Here is a 7,311-nt window from a genome sequence, read left to right as displayed (position 1 = left end):
AAAAAAAAAAGTAAAAAAAGAAAAGTAAAAATGAGTACGAGATTTTCTGAAATTTTCTAACCCAAAAATATTTATTTAATTTTTTTTGAGACGGAGTTTCTCTCTTGTTGCCCAGGCTGGAGTGCAATGGCACGGTCTCAGCTCACTGCAACTTCCGCCTCCCAGGTTCAAGTGATTCTCCTGCCTCCCAAGGGGCTGGGATTACAGGCATCTGCCACCACGCCCAGCTAATTTTTGTATTTTTTAGTAGAGGCAGGGTTTCACCATGTTGGCCAGGTGGGTCTCAAACTCCTGACCTCAGGTGATCCGCCCGCCTCCGCCTCCCAAAGTGCTGGGATTACAGGCGTGAGCCACCGCGCCCAGCCCAAAATATTTATTTATTCCACGCTCTATTATAATTTTTGGAGACGTGTAGTGGTTTTTTATTATTTATTTATTTTTTTTTTTTTTGGTGAAACATAGTCTCACTCTGTCATCCAGGCCAGAGAGCAGTGGCGCGCTCTCAGCTCACTGCAACCTCGACTTCCGGGGCTCAAGCGATCCTCACACTTCGGCCTCCGGAGTAGCTGGGACCACAGGCAGCTAGCTCCACCACGCCCGGCTAATTTTTGTCATTTTTTTGTAGAGACAGGGTTTCACCATGTTGCCCAAGCTGGTCTGGAACTCGAGCTAAAGAGAGGCCGAGGAGGCCGCTCACTTTGGGAGGCCGCTGGTCTCGGCCTCCCAAAGTGCTGGCATTACAGGCATAAATCATAGCGCCCGCCAGAAAACTAACAAAATTAGGCGGGCGCAGTGCCACGTGCCTGTAGTCCCAGCTACTCAGGAGGCTGAGCTGAGAGGATCGAGTTTGCAGTGAGCTGAGATCCCGCAATGCACTCTCACCTGGGCGACATAGGGAAACTCTGTCCCCCCCAAAAAATAAAATAAAAAAGAAATTTCCACTCTAAACTACGGTTTTGTTTAAAACGAGGGGAAAAAATCCAAGTTAAAACTTTATTATTACTTGAGGCCAAAACTCCTTGATATCCCCTTTATTTCTTCTCATGCATTCAGTGGGTGATCCACAGTGCTACAAAATGTAATGAGGTCAACAAGTAAATTACGCAGAAACACTGAGAGAAGTATCTAGAGGAGGTGAAATTCTAAGTCACAGACTGGAGACTACTATGTAGATGTTTGAAGGAGCGATGGGATAAGAGTTATTTGGAGTCATCCCGCTACAGTCCGGTGGACTTTGGCTGAGGGCAAGACCAAAATACTGCCCCCACAATAAACCCAATGAAGCTGAGTAGAAGCTACCTATTCAATGTATTTGCTGAAGTAAACAGGAACAACAAAAAAAAATCATTTAAGTAAGATATTAAATATACATCCTTGATATAAGGCTCTCAAATTAGGAGACGGTGCAACCATTGAATGAGAAGTTTCCCCGGCCGGGCGCAGTGGCTCACGCCTGTAATACCAGCACTTTGGAAGGCCAACGCGGAGGAATCACGAGGCCAGGAGAGGACCATCCTGGCTAACACAGTGAAACCCCGTCTCTACTAAAAACACAAAAAAATTAGCCTGGTGGGCCAGGCGCAGTGACTCACGCCTGTAATCCCAGTACTCTGGGAGGCTGAGGATGTCAGATCACCTGAGGTTGGGAGTTCGAGACCAGCCTGGCCAACATGGTGAAACCCCCGTCTCTACTAAAAATACAAAAATTAGCTGGGTATGGTGGCGGGTGCCTATAGCCCCAGCTACTCGGGAGGGTGAGGCAGGAGAATCGCTTGAACTCGAGAGGCGGAGGTTGCGGTGAGCTGAGATCGCGCCATTGCACTCCAGTCTGGGCAACAAGAGTGAAACTCCGTCTCAAACAAACAAACAAACAAAAATTGGCTGGTGTGGTGGCACGAGCCTGTAGCCCCAGCTACTCGGGAGGCTGAGGCAGGAGAATCGTTTGAACCGGGGAGGCGGAGCTTGCAGTGAGCCAAGATCGCACCACTGCACTCCAGCCTGGGTGACAGAGTGAGACTCCGTCTCAAAACACAAATAAATAAAAAGGGTCCCCAAATGCACTTTGGTAACTATCAGCAGAGGCAAGGAGGAAGAAGATAATCCCTCAAGACTAGAATTATGTCTGACAGTCTCTTTTCCTAAAACCCATCTTGATTCGCCTAAGCAGACATCAATCAAGGCCCCATCTGTGTCTACTAGGAAGTGGTTTTGAGATTTCTCTCATCTTGAGAGAATCCAGGGCTGCACCTGTTCTGCTGTCTAGGTCAAGGCTTCACCCCCTTGTCTGGTGGATCATCCTCCAAAGACCCTCGGGTTGAGATTTTGCCTTCATCTCTCCTGCCCCTCACTTAGATAACACCAGGCCAATTCCTCTGTCATTTCAGAAAGCGGGAACACCCGAAGCGTCTTTCCTCAACGATCTCTACTTCTCTCAAAAAGATAGGTTTCTCCATGCCCTGACCGAGCGGGCTACTTTGTTCTCCACCTAGACATGAAGAGGCACCTAGACACCTTCTTCCCCTCAGGTTTGGACGCTGCTCCTTCGTACTTCAGGAGGCTCTAGAAGTCCTCCTAGCACGCGCTCATCTGTGGGGAGACCTGGGCCTGCTCACTTCTCCTGGGAGCTCCTCTTCCTTCCCTGCCTTTGGGAAAGAACCTGCCCTTTTTTCCCTTGTTCTGAGTGGCCGAGGCCTCTACCGCGCCCCTCGGGATAAGCCGGACTCTGCTCTCCTCAGAAGAACCCACTCTGTACTCTTGCTCTCCCGCCAAGGCTCCGAGAGGGTCTCCTCCCAGGCGGGCATCCGGGCTTCCAGCACCTATCGTCCCCCTCCCACTGGGCAGGACCCAGGCCTCCAACCAGCTCCTCATCCGAGGGCCCGGTGCTCCCCGGACCCCGCCTTTGGGGATACTCCAGGCTCCCCGGACCCCTCGACGGGGTCCTGGGCGCCTGGGCCTCTCAGTCCGGAGCCACTCCGGCCCCTCCTGGCCCCTGAGCCGAGTACTTCCGGGCCCTTCGGTCCGGGGGCGCCGGGGCCCCCCCAGTGGTGGACTCGCCGGTTCCCGCCGCCCGGGCCTGGGGCCCGAGCCCCGGCGGCGCGGCCGGCTGCGCTGGGGGCGGCCCGGCTGCTCGGGCGGACCCAGCGGCAGCGTCCCCCCACCCCCCCGCGGCGCCGCGACGTCCGCTCGCTCCCCGGCGGCGGCGGCGGCACGCACAGGGCGTGGGGAGGCGCCCGCGGAGGCAGCAGCCCCCCGCCCCTTGCGCGCCCGCCCGCCCTCGCCGGCCGCCGCGCAGCCCCCGCGCCCGCCCCCCCGCCCCCACCCCACCCCGCGTCCGCGCCCGCGCGCCCACCCCTCCCCCTCCTCACCGTCTCCGTCGGGCGGGCGGGCGGCGAGCGGCCAGGGCGGGCGGGCGACGGAGCATGCGCAGAGGCCGCCACGGCAGCTACCGCCACCGCCGCCGCCAGGCCGGGCTTCAACACTTCCGGCCGCCGCCGCTGGCGAGCTGGCGCCTTAAAGGGGACGCGTCCCTATTGCCGGCCCCACCGAGGATTAACCTTAGCCAAGGGATTTGGGCCTTACCTAAGCGGAATTCTTTCGCCCTTGAAAATCAGTGTTGGAAAGGTCGCTAGAGACCCCAGTAACTCTCCTTCCCGCACTCATAGATGAGGAAAATAAGCCCTAAATGAAAGAATCACCTCAACCACAATTGAGGGCCAAGCTAGCTTTCTCGACTCCTCTGGAGGACTCTACGCCATTTACCTCCCCAAATCCTGTTTTAGAAAGTTTGCATCTTATCAGACCCTTCAAGTTACAATCCAGCTATCAGTTTGCAATCAGAAGATCTGCATAGATCAGTAACTGGTCACGAGTCCTTGAGCAAGCCCTAAGCATCGTCTGACCCATGCCTGTTTGCCAAGTTTTTCTGGGTTGAAGTCTTGACTCCCCTGCTGGAAGTGTAAACGACTCTGGAGGAATTTCTTGACAGCTCTAAACCTGTTTCCGATAAGACATAATGTGAGTGCTAAAAAAGGTGATACCTGCATGAAAAAGTGCTTCAGAGAGTTCCTGGGGTCAGTAATAGTAATTAACAAGTATTAAGACCTTTATTTTTTATTTATTTGTTTTTTTTTGAGACAGAGTCTCGCTCTTTGGCCAGGGTGGAGTGCAGTGGCGCGATCTCAGCTCACTGCAACTTCCGCCTCCTGGGTTCAAGTGACTCTCCGGCCTCAGCCTCCGAAATAGCTGGCACTAGAGGCGCGCTACACCACGCCCGGCTAATTTTTTTTGTTTGTTTTGCATTTTTGTAAAGATAGGATTTCACCATGTTGGCCAGGATGGTCTCAATATCTGACCTCGTGATCCACCCACCTGGGCCTCCCAAAGTGCTGGGATTACAGGCGTGAGCCACCACGCCCGGCCATATTAAGACCTTTCCATGGCCAGGTGTGGTGACTCGCCTGTAATCTCAGCACTTTGGGAAGCCGAGGTGGGCAGATCACTTGAGATCAGGAGTTCGAAACCAGCCTGGGCACCATGGTGAAACCCCGTCTCTACTAAAAATACAGAAATTAGCTGGGCGTCGTGGCACGCGCCTCTAGTCCCAGCTACTCAGGAGGCTGAGCCAGGAGAATCACTTGAACCTGGGAGGTGGAGGTTGCGGTGAGCCGAGATCAAGCCATTGCACTCCAGCCTGGGCAACAGAGTGAGACTCTGTCTCAAAAAACAAACAAAAAGATCTTTCTATGGCCTATGGCTTGGTGAAGATGCTTCTGTCTTGTATAATCCTCACAGCAACCCTATTAAGTAAGTTTTTTTCTCTTTTCTTTTCTTTTTCTTTTTCTTTTCTTTTTTTTTTTTTTTTTTTGAGACGGAGTCTGGCTCTGTCGCCCAGGCTGGAGTGCAGTGGCGCAATCTCGGCTCAGTGCAAGCTCCGCCTCCCGGGTTCACGCCATTCTCCTTCCTCAGTCTCCTCAGTAGGTGGGACTACAGGCGTCCGCCACTACGCCCGGCTAATTTTTTTGTATTTTTTAGTAGAGACGGGGTTTCACCGTGTTAGCCAGGATGGTGTCGATCTCCTGACCTTGTGATCCGCCCGCCTCAGCCTCCCAAAGTGCTGGGATTACAGGCGTGTGCAACGGCGCCCGGCCCCTCTTATCTTTCTTTCTTTTTTTCTTTTTTTTTTTTGTGGTGGGGGAGGACAGGTCTCGGTTGATCTCCCAGGCTGAGTGCCGTGGCGGGATCTCGGCTCACTGCAGCCCCAGCCTCCTGTGCTCAAGCAGTCCTCCTGCCTCAGCCCCCGGAGTAGCTGGGACCACAAGCAGGAGCCACCATGCCTGGCTAATTTTTACATTTTTAGTAGAAATGGGGTTTTACCATGTTGCCCACTCTGGTCTCTAACTCCTGGGCTCAAGGAGTCCTCCTGCCTCGGCCTCCCAAAGTGCTGGGATTACAGGTGTGAGCCACCATAATTGTTTGTTTATTTATTTATTTATTTATTTGGAGACGGAGTCTGGGTCTGTCGCAAGGCTGGAGTGCAGTGGTGCGATCTCGGCTCACTGCAACCTCTGCCTCCCAGGTTCAAGCAATTCTCCTGCCTCAGCCTCCCGAGTAGCTGGGACTACAAGTGCGTGCCACCACGCCTGGTTAATTTTTTGTATTTTTAGTAGAGACGGGGTTTCACTGTTTTGGCCAGGATGGTCTCCATCCCTTGACCTCATGATCTGCCTGCCTTGGCCTCCCAAAGTGCTGGGATTACAGGCATAAGCCATCACACCTGGCCCAATTTTTGTATTTCTAGTAGAGACAGGGTTTCACGATGTTGGCCAGGATGGTCTCAATCTCTTGACCTCGTGATCCTCCTGCCTCAGTCTCCCAAAGTGCTGGCATTACAGGCGTGAGCCACCATGCCTGGCCATTTATTTTTATTTAGTTATTTTGGGAGATAGAGTCTCCTCTTGGGCACAAGTGATCCTCCAACCTTGACTTTCCGAGTAGCTGAGACCATAGGCTTGCATAACCATGCCCAGCTACTTTTTGTATTTTTCGTAGAGCTGGGGTTTCACTGTGTTACCGAGGCTGGTCTCAAATTCCTGAACTCAAGTGATCCACCCACCTTGGCCTCCCAAAGTGCTGGGATTATAGTCATGGGCCACCATGCCTGGATGATAACTGATTTTTTTTTTTTCTTTTTGAGATGGAGTCTCGCTCTGTCGCCAGGCTGGAGTGCAGTGGCCCCACAATCTCAGCTCACTGCAACCTCTACCTTCTGAGTTCAAGGGATTCTCCTGCCTCAGCCTCCTGAGTAGCAGGGATTATAGGCATGCACTGCCACGCCTAATTTTTGTATTTTTAGTAGAGACTATGTTGGCCAGGCTGGCCCCAAACTCATGACCTTAGGTGACCCACCCGCCTCGGTCTCCCAAAGTGCTGGGATTACAGGCCGCTGTTCCTGGCCTATAACTGATTTTTTTTTTTTTTTTTTTTTGAGACAGAGTCTCACTCTTGTCACTCAGGCTTGAGTGCAGTGGTGCCATCTCGGCTCACTGTAACCTCTGCCTCCCGAGTTCAAGTGATTCTCCTGCCTCAGCCCCCCAAGCAGCTGGGATTACAGGTCCCCGCCACCACACCTGGCTAATTTTTGTATTTTTAGCAGAGACGTCGTTTCACCGTGTTGGCCAGGTTGGTCTCAAACTCCTAACCTCAGGCGATCCGCCCGCCTCAGCCTCCCAAAGTGCTGGTATTACAGGCGTGAGCCACCACTTCTGGAAACTGATTTTTTAAGAGAAAAACTTCAAGCATCATCTGGTCTCTCCTCCAGCCTGGAACAGTGTCTCTGGCTGTCCACAGACTCTCCATACTCCACATGCCCACAACTGAATTCGTTTCTTTCCCCACCCCCCTTAGATGTCTTCAACAAACCTGCTTCTGTCCCAGTGTCCCCCACCTCAGGGAATGTTGTCCTCATCTCTCAGTCACCTCCCAAAGACCCCTAGAATATCACCTCTTCTCTAACCCCCACTGGTCCAGATCATCGTCATCTGCCTCTGTCACAGCCAGAGCCTCCTAATTGGTCTCCCTACTTCCTGTCTTGCTGCCTTTGAGTCTTCATTCTTATTTCTTTTAGTGGCCTCCTATCCATCCCCTTTAAAAAAATTTGCTTGTGAACTCCCCATCGTGGTCTATAAGACCTGGCACTGGGATCCTCTCTTGACTTTTCTTCTTTTTTTTTTTTTTTCAAAACAGAGTCTTACTCTGTCATCGAGGCTGGAGTGCAGTGGCGCAATCTCGGCTCACTGCAACTTCTGCCTCCCA

General features: G+C 52.6%; 1 protein-coding gene across 2 annotated transcripts in view; it reads right to left on the bottom strand.

Moving 5' to 3' along the window:
* The window catches only part of GMEB1 (glucocorticoid modulatory element binding protein 1), a 56,713-nt gene extending 53,264 nt beyond the window's left edge, over positions 1-3,449 (bottom strand). For both annotated transcript variants that reach the window (XM_032759528.2, XM_032759529.2), the window contains exon 1: positions 3,366-3,449. The gene's annotated coding sequence lies outside the window, so the exon portion shown is untranslated. The remainder of the gene's footprint in view (positions 1-3,365) is intronic.
* Between the last annotated feature and the right edge of the window lie 3,862 nt (positions 3,450-7,311).

This window comes from Hylobates moloch, unplaced genomic scaffold (genome assembly GCF_009828535.3).
Source record: "Hylobates moloch isolate HMO894 unplaced genomic scaffold, HMol_V3 SCAFFOLD_9, whole genome shotgun sequence".
Lineage (NCBI taxonomy): Eukaryota > Metazoa > Chordata > Mammalia > Primates > Hylobatidae > Hylobates > Hylobates moloch.
Note: the sequence above shows the minus strand (reverse complement) of the source record. Positions and strands in the feature narration are given on the sequence as shown.